Here is a 12,512-nt window from a genome sequence, read left to right on the forward strand (position 1 = left end):
CTACAGCACAGCCTCTCTGCATCTAAAATAAGGAAATAAGCCAGGTACAGTGGCTTACGCCTGTAATCGCAGCACTCTGGGAGGCAGAGATGGGAGGATGACTTGAGTTCAGGAGTTCAAGATCAGCCTGGGCAACATAGCAAGACCCTATCTCTACAAAAAAATTTAACAAAATTAGTTGGGCGTGGTGGCATGCACCTGTAGTTACAGCTACTCAGGAGGTTGAGGCAAGAGAATCACTTGAGTCTAGGAGGTTGAGGCTGCAGTAAGCTATGATTGCACCACTGCACTGCAGCCAGGGTGACAGAGCAAGACTTTCTCTCAATAAATAAATAAATAAGGCTGGGTGTGGTGGTTCACTCCTGTAATCCCAGCACTTTGGGAGGCCGAGGTGGGCAGATCACGAGGTCAGGAGATCAAGACCATCCTGGCTAACATGCTGAAACCCTGTCTCTACTAAAAATATAAAAATTAGCTGGGCATGGTGACACGTGCCTGTAGTCCCAGCTACTTGGGAGGCTGAGGCAGCAGGATCGCTTGAACCTGGGAGGCGGAGGTTGCAGTGAGCCGAGATTGCGCCACTGCACTCCAGCCTGGGTGACGGAGTGAGACTCCATCTCAAAATAAAATAAAATAAATACAATAAAATATCATGAAGTATTACCTTTTCTGAGCATAACTCATTCTGATTCTTCAAAAAAGAATAGAAAGATATGTTTCAGGACCTGGAGAGGGGGCATATTTCAAACCATATTTCAAACTTCCCCTTCATTCTCCATCCAACACGGTACTTTCCAGTTCACTTACTTCCAGCTCTCTTGCAGTGGGAGACGTGGCAGACATGGTTAACTGTTGAAAACGTGTTCAACTCTTCAATACTTCTCCCGCAAAAAGATGGGAACCTAATTTCCCTCCCCTACGTGATGGCGCAACCTCAGTGACTCTCTTCTAATGAATAGAATATGGTGGAAATGATGCCAGCACTTCCAAGGCTGGGTTAAAAAAAGGAGTTACAGCTTCTACTCGAATCTCTCTCTCTCTTTCCTCACACCTTGAGATCCCTGAGTTAATATGTGAGAAGGTCAAGTACCCTGAAGCCACCATGCTGGAGAGAAAAGAGAGAAGTCCAAGGAGTCTCATCTGTTTGGGACTTCCTATCCCAGGTCCATAGATGTGAGCAAATGAGCCTTCAGATGATTCCAGCCCCCAGTTCTGGAGTCTGCTAAGCTGACACCGAGTCATCCCAGCTGAGCCGACTGAAATCTGGCCAAATTGCAAAACCATGAGCAAAATAAACGTTGCTATTGTTTTAGTCTGAGTAATCAAGTAATTTTAAATGAAGAGTTTAATCCTGGGTAACTTTAAACCAAATAGAGCAGAGATGAACCCACTGAACCCTGTCTCCACTGAACCCTGCTGGACTGCAGATTCACGTGCGAAATAAATGCCAGTAAGTTTTGGGATAGTTTGTTATGCAGCCATAGAACTTCTGTGACACCCATGATACCTTATGCAGTCTTCTCTATCAACAGGACTCAGATTTTGTTTGCGGTCAGCAATGTGTCCTATGTGAGGCAATAGATCAAGATTCATTGTGGCCAATCATGACAATTCTTTTTTTTTTTTTTGAGATGGAGTCTCACTCTGTGGCCCAGGCTGGAGTGCAGTGGTGCAATCCTCGCTTACTGCAACCTCCGCCTCCCGGGTTCAAGCAATTATCCTGCCTCAGCCTCCTGGGTAGCTGGGATTACAGGCGCCCACCACCACGCCCAGCTAATTTTTGTACTTTCAGCAGAGACGGGGTTTCACCGTGTTGGTCAGGATGGTCTCAAACCCCCAACTTCATGATCCACGCACTTCGGCCTCCCAAAGTGCTGGGATTACAGGCATGAGCCACCAAGCCTGGCCTAATTATGACAATTCTATTTCATCTTTCTCAGCCTCCCTTGTGCTAGTGGTGGCTGAGTGGCCCAGTTCTATTGAAGAAACCCAAATGGAGGTCTCCGTGTGTAGGGGAATGCTCCTGGGGAAAGGCTGGCTTTCCTGATTGAAAAGGTCTTGCTGCTGTGAAACATCTTGCCGCCATGACCGAAGGCCAAGACAACTGCAGCACAGGAGCCCTGACATCTGTGAACAACTGAACCAACCCCAGCAAGAGCTAATATCTGGAATTCTTGTAAGGTGAAGAATTTTCTAGACACAGAAGCCCTGATATCTTTTATTTTTATTTTTATTTGTTTTGAGACAGAGTCTTGCTCTGTCACCCATGCTGGACTGCAGTGACACAATCTTGGCTCACTGTAACGTAACCTCTGCCTCCCGGGTTCAAGTGATTCTCCTGCCTCAGCCTCCTGAGTAGCTGGAATTATAGGCGCCTACCACCACGCCAGGCTACTTTTTGTATTTTTAGTAGAGACAGGGTTTCTCCATGTTGGCCAGGCTGGTCTTGAACTCCTGACCTCTAGTGATCCACCTGCCTTGGCCTCCCAAAGTGCTGGGATTACAGGCGTGAACCACTGCACCTGGCCCCTAATATCGTTGAGCAGCTGAACCACGCCAGTTGTGACCAACCTCCAGACTCCATGTAATTGGAGAAAATTTAACCTCTGTTTACCTCAAGTGATCCACCTGCCTTGGCCTCCCAAAGTGCTGGGATTACAGGTGTGAACCACTGCACCTGGCCCCTAACATCTTTGAGCAGCTGAACCACGCCAGTTGTGACCAACCTCCAAACTCTATGTAATTGGAGAAAATCTAACCTCTGTTTATGTTCGTATTATTGAGTTTTTTGTTATTTTGCAACTTAACAGATCAGACCCAGTGGGATTATTTGGAGAGTTGGAGCTATCTAGGAATCATGGCTCAACTGGTTTTGGTGGGTGAAGACACAGGGATTTGCCAACAATCTGAGTCAAGTTCTGTGGATGTAGCCAGGAGATTGTGTCAGAAGCTGAGGGTTGATTCCTTGCTTCTACTCTTGGGGAAGAATGATATCCAGTCATATCCTTCTTACCTCTGGCAAGTCAGGTTCAACAAATAAGCTTTATCTAAAATAAAATGATGATGTTGATGGTGATGGTGGTGGTGGCGATGATGTTGATGATGATGATGATGATGGTGATGGTGATGGTGGTGGTGATGATGTTGATGGTGATGATGGTGATGGTGGTGATGGTGGTAGTGATGATGGTGGTGGTGATGGTGGTGGTGGTGATGGTGATGGTGATGGTGGTGATGGTGGTGGTGGTGATGATGGTGATGGTGGTGATGGTGGTGCTGGTGGTGATGGTGGTGGTGGTGATGATGTTGATGGTGATGATGGTGGTGGTGGTGGTGATGTTGATGTTGATGGTGGTGGTGGTGGTGGTGGTGATGATGGTGATGGTGGTGGTGGTGATGTTGATGGTGATGATGGTGATGGTGGTGGTGGTGGTGATGTTGATGATGATGGTGATGATGGTGATGGTGGTGGTGGTGATGTTGATGGTGATGATGGTGATGATGGTGGTGGTGGTGATGTTGATGATGATGGTGGTGATGGTGGTGGTGGTGGTAATGATGTTGATGGTGATGATGGTGATGGTGGTGGTGATGATGATGGTGATGGTAGTGGTGGTAGTGATGATGTTGACGGTGATGATGGTGGTGATGGTGGTGATGATGTTGATGGTGATGGTGGTGGTGGTAATGATGTTGATGGTGATGATGGTGATGGTGGTGGTAGTGATGATGTTGACGGTGATGATGGTGATGGTGGTGATGATGATGATGGTGATGGTGGTGGTAATGATGTTGATGATGATGATGGTGATGGTGGTGGTGGTAATGATGTTGATGGTGATGATGGTGATGGTGGTGGTGGTGGTGATGTTGATGATGATGGTGGTGATGGTGATGGTGGTGGTGATGATGATGGTGATGGTGGTGGTGGTAATGATGTTGATGGTGATGATGTTGATGGTGGTGGTGATGGTGATGATGGTGGTGGTGGTGGTAATGATGTTGATGGTGATGATGATGTTGATGGTGGTGGTAGTGATGATGTTGACGGTGATGATGGTGATGGTGGTGGTGATGATGGTGATGGTGGTGGTAGTGATGATGTTGACGGTGACGATGGTGATGGTGGTGGTGGTGATGATGTGGATGATGGTAATGGTGGTGGTGATAATGGTAGTGGTGGCAGTGGTGGTGATGATGATGATAGTGATGGTGGTGGTGGTGATGATGATAATGGTGATAGTGGGGAGGAAGATGTGATGATGTTAAGAATTAACACAGATAACCACACTTACAATGTACCAGGTCCTGTTGTAGGCTCTTGTAATATATCAATTAATCTTCACAAACTCCAAGAAGTAGGTACCGTTATTAGCTCCATTTCACAGATGAGAGAACAGGCACAGACAGGAAAGTAACTCTCTCAAGATCCCATAGCTGTTGAGTGTGAGTGAGCACACTTTCTCAGGAGATTCAAACCTCTCCCAGGAACCTAAGAGATGTGACATATTCACTTTGCTTGTTGTGATATCATTTGCCATCTGGGAGGAGTGATCACAGAGCTTGGCGTTTCTGGCTGAAGAGCAATAGACTCTTGCCAGCTTACTTTGCTGATTTCCAGGAGAAGGAGGAAGAAAAGAGGAAGAAAGGTCATGACTTACACTGGTCTCTAGTCCTGCCTTCCTCTTAGCCATCACAGACAGCTGCCAGAGTTTCCAAAGCTGAATCTCTCACTCTCTGTTGAGAATCCTTCTGTAGCTCCCCATTCCTGAAAAGTCAAAGCAGGATTTCTCAACCTCAGCACTACTGATATTTCGAACCAGATAATTCTTTGCCGTGGGGGGACTTTCTGTGCATTATAGGATGTTTAGCAGAATTTTGAATCTCCACCCAGCAGATTGCAGAAGGACCCCCTTAGTTCTAGCAACCAAAATGTCTCCAGACATTGCCAAATGTCCTCTGCAGAGTAAAAATAGCCCCCCGATTGAAGGCAGAAGAGGAGATGGGCACCCAAGGCAGAAAGAGCAGTGGGAGCAAAGTTTGGAGGTGTACAAATATACCTTAGGGAGTGCCAGGGGTGGGGCATGCAATGCAATTCAGGGTCATATTACAAAAGGTCTTAAACACAGCCTTCAGGGGATGTGGAGCCACTGAAGGATTCCAAACCAAAGATCGAGAGGCTCAACCTTGGAATTTGAAAACAATCCCTCTGGCAGCTGTATGGATGGTGAAACAGAGGGAGACACGACTATTGACTGGTGGGTTTGGGGGGTGGGGAGTGTCACAATAATTTAAGTGACAGCTGATACCCAGAGGAGGGAAGAGCAAGAGGCAGAAGGAGTCTAGGCATGCCAAGATTTCATGGTGAATAAATTCTAATTCTTTCCAAGAGTGTAAAGCCAAAAATAAAATGTCTGGTCCATGATAAGTGATTAATAAATTAATTTTGGCCAGGCGCGGTGGCTCATGCCTGTAATCCCAGCACTTTGGGAGGCCAAGGCAGGCAAATCATGAGGTCAGGAGTTCAAGAACAGCCTGGCCAATGTGGTGAAACCCTGTCTCTACTAAAAATACAAAAAGTTAGCTGGGTGTAGTGGCGGGTGCCTGTAATCCCAGCTACTCACGAGGCTAAGGCAGGAGAATCGCTTGAACCTGGGAGGCAGAGGTTGCAGTGAGCCAAGATCGCGCCACTGCCCTCCAGCCCAGGCAACAAGAGTGAGACTCTGTCTCGAAAAAAATAACAATAATAATTTCTTCTCCTCCAGTTCTGTGCCATTGTTGACACTGTTCCCTGGGCTGGTTATGCGCTGCCTCTTTTTCTTAGCCTGCTAAAATTCCCCTCTCCTTGAAGGCCTATGACTTCTTGAGTGGAGCCTTCTTGAGCCTTCCAGACAGGCTCCTTCCTCTGTTTGCCTGAAGCACATTGGATAGGTGCCACAGTGTATTGTAATTCTAAGTGTCTGTTTTCTCTATTAGACAGTCAGCTCTTCAAGTGCAGTGACTTTATCTTGTTCATTTATTCCTTGGATCAGTGTTTCTTGAGCACTTACTATGTGCCAGGCACTGTGCTAGATGCTGTGATACAGCTGTGAACAACTGTCTTTATCCTCAGAATCTACACAGTGCATGGCACACTTAAATGTTTATAAATGTTTAGTGAATGAACGAACGGATGGATGGATGGATGGATGGATGGATGGATGGATGGATGGATGGATGGTTGTATGGATGGATGGATGGATGGATGGATGGATGGATGGTTGTATGGATGGATGGATGGACAGTGAAGTTATCAATGTGGCTGAGACCTAGAAAGGTTTAGTGAGTCACCCATGAATGCCCAGGAAGTGGCAAAGGAGGAGCTGAGCCCCAGACAGTTAAGGGACTAATTCTTGGAACAATGGGGCTCCCCTAGAAGGTTTTCTATGGTCCAAGAGCAGCCTCACCTGTTTGCAGGATGACAACCTGTCAGCTCCCAGAGTTCTTCCTTTTCAGCTAGTTGGCTGAAGCCACAGAGATTGTTTGTAGTGGATTTGGGTAGCTTTCTCCCATGTAGATTTGTCCCGTTGTTGCTCGGCAAAAGCCCTGCTTTGCCCCTGATGGCTGTCTCCCGACCACCCCTCTCCATTCATATGTCGAGATGGGGCTCCACTCCCAGCCCAGGATTGGAGCATGTGGCCCAAACCTAAGTTAACTAGTACCCCAGTTTCTCTGGACACAGTGCCACAGAGCTTGATCAGAGGTAAGCACGTTACTTAAATGCCCCAAGCTAGTCCAATCAGGGTGAATCTTGAGACTTTGTGGGATTTCTGGGGCAAGAACACTTACACCCTTTTGTACTGAATTTAATGTGGAAGGCAGGGGATTTTAATTTTGTTATGGTTGGATGCCATCTCACAACCACAAAAAGAGGGCTTTTTCGTTTCCTTTTTTTGAGACGGAGTCTTGCTCTGTCACCCAGGCTAGAGTGCAGTGGCGCGATCTTGGCTCACTGCAACTTCCACCTCCTGAGTTCAAGCAATTCTCCTGCCTCAGCCTTCCGAGTAGCTGGGATTACAGGTGCACACCACCATGCCCAGCTAATTTTTGTATTTTTTTTAGTGGAGAGGGGGTTTCACCATGTTGGCCAGGCTGGTCTCAAACTCCTGACCTCAGGTGATCCTCCCGCCTCAGTCTCCCAAAGTGCTGGAATTACAGGCAAGAGCCACCGCGCCTGGCGTCTCTGAGGGTTTTTCAACACAGTCTCCCAGAGGGCCAAGTTTCCCCCAGCAATAATCTGCTCATTAATACTCCCTTTATTAACTTTCTTGCCTCCCTGTTCATTTTCCCCTCCCCCTTACTGGTGCCCTCTGGGATCACATCACAAGTACACTACTGACGCTTCAATTGGCATCTCAGGGGAGATCTAATTCAAGCCAGCCACCTCTGTAACATCCTGGATATACCTCCATTGAACCACCCCTCCCTAACACTCAGTCCAAAAAATTCAGGTAGAGTTGACTCCACCTATGGCTGCGAAAGTGGGCAGGTGATTTTCAGGAGTGGACACTCAGAACACTGCAGTGCCTTGGCCTTATTGATTGGGTCAGAGATGGCCATGTGACCTGATAGGAGTTAATGAGACTCTTTGAAATTTTTCTGGAGCTGCTGAGATAGACAGTCACCTGTCTTTCCACAGGTGTCTATCACCTGTACCACCCAGAGGTTGCAGGGCTAGAGCTCTGGGAGCCATTCTGCTTAAAACCAGCTGTACTGCCTTTGCTGACTATGAAGATAACCCATGTTTGTGAGAGACTGCCATGACACTCCCTTCCTTCCCTTCCTTCCCTCCCTCCCTCCCTCCCTCCCTCCCTCCCTCCCTCCCTCCCTCCCTCCCTTCCTTCCTCCTTCCTTCCTTCCTTCCTTCCTTCCTTCCTTCCTTCCTTCCTTCCTTCCTTCCTTTCTTCCCTCCCTCCTTCCTTTCTCTTTCTTTCTTTCTCCCTGGGTCCATGCTTCTTGCCATGTAACTTACAAGTATCCTCTCACTTTGAGCTCAGCCGTGTGACTTGTGTTGGCCAATGGATGTCAGCAGATGCAATGGGACAGAGGCTTGTAATTAGCTGTGATCAGACTTATTTGCATGTTTGCCATGGCTGCAGAAAGTTTGCAGGCTGGGCTAGCCCACAGGAAGATAAGGGACACGTGGAATAAGGTCCTCTCAATTGTCTCAGCTGAGGCCTCTCTGGGTCAGCCAGCAGCCAACCTATGCAGCAGCCCAGCCAACCACGGCAGTGCAAGCAAGAAACACTTATTGCTGCCTCCTGATGAGCGCTCTGGCAGCATTATGTTAGCTGGATAATCGATTGATACAATACTCAATTAAAAAGTTGAAGCCACACAGAAAAGGCTAAAAAATTAAGTGAAGGCTAGACATGGTGGCTCATGCCTGTAATCCCAGCACTTAGGGAGGCTGACGAAGGAAGATCGATTGAGGCCAGGAGTTCGAAACCAGCCTGGGCAACATAGCGAGACCCTCCTCCTTTATTTTTTCTTCTGAATTAAGTGAATATCATCTGAAATCATAGAAGTAACCACTGGTGACATCCTGATGAACATCTCTCCATATGCACACACATGCACATACACATATACACACCCCACTTATATAAACAGGCTCACCCCGTGCAAGTTAAGTGATAACTGTTGAGTGAAACCCCAACAATTGGTCAACTTTCTGTGTCCACGAAAATAGATCAGTGCTCAGCAAACCACATCCCTTGGGCCGAATCTGGCCCACTGCTTTTTGTTTTTGCGCAGACCACAAGGAAAGAGTGGTTTTTGCATTTTTAAGTGGTTATAAAAGAAAATGAGTATAAATAGAGTTTTATTAGAACACAACCACACCTATTCATTTACAAATGGTCTAAGTATGGCTGCCTCAGCAATACCGTGGAAGGGTAGAGTAGTTGCGACAGAGACCATGTGGCCCACAGAGCCTCATATATTTACTCTCTGGCCCTTTAGAGAAAAAGTTTGCCAACCCAGACATAGATAATAATCACTCATTTATTGGTAGCATACAATTCCACTGTATGGGCATTTAATCAACCCCTTTTTGATAGAGATCTAGGTTGTTTCCTTTTTTTTTTTTTTCCCAGACAGAGTCTCACTCTGTGGCCCAGGCTGGAGTGCAGTGGCACAATTTTAGTAGAGACGGGGTTTCACCATGTTGGCCAGAATGGTCTTGACTTCTTGACCTCGTGATCCACCCGCCTCGGCCTCCCAAAGTGCTGGGATTACAGGCGTGAGCCACCACACCTGGCTGCTGAAATAAATTTCTAGTAAGACAGCTCTCTCACCAAAAAGCAAACGTGTTGTAAGGGACAAATGCCAAAGCAAGTGAAGAAGAGAGGCGAAAGGGTTAGGCGAAAGGGTTAGAACATTTCCATCTCCTAAGAAAGTTTTCTTTCACTTCTTTGCAGTCGACCTTGCCCCACCCACCTCATTCCTGCCACCATAGATTAGTTTTACCTGTTTCAATGTCGTGACTTGAGTGAAGCAATTCCACTTCTCTGTGTTTTTCCTAAGGAGACGAGCAAGTGCACAAAGACAAATGGTCATGATGTTCGTCATAGTGCTGTTTAAGATAGGAAACAGCTGGTTCACACCTGTAATCCTGGCACTTTGGGAGGCTGAGGCAGGAGTTCGAGACCAGCCTCGCCAACATGGTGAAACCCCCTCTCTACTAAAAATACAAAATTAGCCAGGCGTGGTGGTGGGCACCTATAGTCCCAGCTACTCAGGAGGCTGAGGCAGGAGAGTCGCTTGAACCCGGGAGGCAGAGGTTGCAGTGAGCCGAGATGGCACCACTGGACTCCAGCCTGGGCGACAGAGCAAGACTCTCTCAAAACAAAAACTAAAAAACAAAAAAATCCAGAAATTTATTTCAGCAAGATGTATTGGTTGTCAACAAATGTGACCCTCTGCAAAAAGAAGATACAGGACCTGACATAACTGCTAACATAGAATTTCCAAGTTAAAAAGTATGCTTTAACAATAAGAATTTATCCTGCTACACACAAATGCACACACACACACACCTCTTCTCATATCCACAGTCACAGAATTAACGTCCCTTTGGCAAGACGGGGGAGGGTTCTGGGGCAAAGTCATTCATATGAGGATATTTTGTCACCTCATGATGACAACTGCCCTTGTTTGCTGCAGCATGGCTGGGAGAAGTAGCCACGACAAAAGCACTAATACTGGGGGTGGAGAGAGGAAAAAGGAAAGGGCTAATAAGGTCTCAGGGCAATTGAAGAAGGTTATCGAACATGATGGTTATGAAGTCAGAGGTGTATAGGAGGCTGGGCATGGTGGCTCACACCTGTAATCCCAACACTTTGGGAGGCCGAGGGGGGCGGATCACGAGGTCAGGAGATCAAGACCATCCTGGCCAACATGGTAAAACCCTGTCTTTACAAAAATACACACACACAAAAAAATTAACCAGGCGTGGTGGTAGGCACCTGTAGTCCCAGCTACTTGGCAGGCTGAGGCAGGGGAATCGCTTGCACCTGGGAGGCAGAGGTTGCAGTGTGCAGTGAGCCGAGATTGCACCATTGCACTCCAATCTGGACAACACAGTGAGACGCCATCTCAAAAAAAAGAAAAAAAAAAGGTGTATAGGACAATAAAATAAGTAGGAAGGGAGCCTTGGAAAATAATCAGGCTGGTTTGTTTCAAACCCTGTCACCTGGAACTCGGGGATTCATTCACTCATTCGTTCAGTGAATATTTATTGATGCCTGCTATGTGTCATCACATCCCAGGAGCTAGAGACTGCAAAGGTGAACGAAACACAGTCCCTGTCAGCTGAAGGAAAGAGAGGCCAAATAATTCGGATACAACTTGGTACTGGGTCTGAGAGGGAAATTTGGGAGCAGAGGTTTTCTAGAGGAAGGGTAAACCAAGCAGGCACCTGATGGATGAGTAGGCAGTGGTGAAGGGCTGGCATTGGTGAAGGCCTAAAAGGTAGAGCAAGTACTGTGGTCATTGATAAGGGATCAAGGCAGCCAATGGGGGAGGGTGACAAGACAGCGTTCTGATCTAGAACTTCTGGATCAATAGCTTTTAAACCATTTTTATTATAACCTATGGGAAGAAACGCATGTTCTCTTTAGGCCTGGTACACAATCGCTCTCTCTCTGTCTCTCTCTCCCTCTCTCTCTCTCTCATTTATTTATTTACATACTTGTGACAGGGTCTCACTTTATTGCCCAGGCTGGAGTGCAGTGGCGCCATCTTGGCTCACTGCAGCCTCAACCTCCCAGGTTCAAGTGATCCTCCTGCTTCAGCCCCCACAATAGCTGGGACCATAGGGGTGCACCACCATGCCCAGCTATTTTTGTGTGTGTGTGTTGTAGAGACAGGGTTTCACCATGTTGCCCAGGCCGAACTCCTGAGCTCAAGTGATCTGCTTGCCTTGGCCTCCCAAAGTTCTAGGATTACAGGCATGAGCCAGCAGGCCTGGCATCTCTCTCTCTCACACACACACACACACACACACAGACACATACACACAGACACACACACACAGACACATACACAGACACATACACACAGACACATACACACAGACACACACACAGACACGCACACAGGCACACACACACAGACACATACACAGACACACACACACAGACACATACACAGACACACACACAGACACACACACAGACACACAGACATACACACAGACACACACACACACAGACACATACACAGACACACACACAGACACATACACAGACACACACACAGACACATACACACACATACACATCTATCTTCTATCTGAAACAAAGATCTACAAAGCAGTATTTTGCCCTGCAAGCAGCTATTTATTTTACTATTTTTTATTCTGCTCTATGTTGTTTTCAAAATCCTAATCAGAAGTGAAATCAGCTGGTCACAAATTAGTGCATATCACATGATTTCATTTATATGAACTTCTATAACTGGCAAAACTAATATATAGTGGTAGAAATGAGGTGGGTCAGGCAAGGTTGACTGCAAAGATGTGAAAGGAAACTTTCTTAGGGGATGGAAATGTTCTATGTCTTCATTAGGGTGGTGGCTACACGCGCACATGCATTTGTCAAAAACAAATACATAAAAATAAGTGCACATGAGGGAACTTTCTGGGGTGGTGGTGCTGTTCTATATTTTGATAGAGATTTGCATTGTACAGGTGAATGCATTTTGTCAAAACTCATCAAATGGTACACTTAAGATCTCTGAACTTCATTATATGTGAATTTTACATTAAAAACATTATGGACAAATGTTGAACTCCAGTTGATGATATGCACGTTGAAGTGTTGGAAGGAAGTGTTCTAGTGTCTACAGCTTACTTTTTCAAATGCATCAAAAAATAAGTTGATTGGCCGGGCGCGGTGGCTCAAGCCTGTAATCCCAGCACTTTGGGAGGCCGAGATGGGCGGATCACGAGGTCAGGAGATCGAGACCAT

The sequence above is a fragment of the Theropithecus gelada genome, chromosome 20 (genome assembly GCF_003255815.1).
Source record: "Theropithecus gelada isolate Dixy chromosome 20, Tgel_1.0, whole genome shotgun sequence".
Lineage (NCBI taxonomy): Eukaryota > Metazoa > Chordata > Mammalia > Primates > Cercopithecidae > Theropithecus > Theropithecus gelada.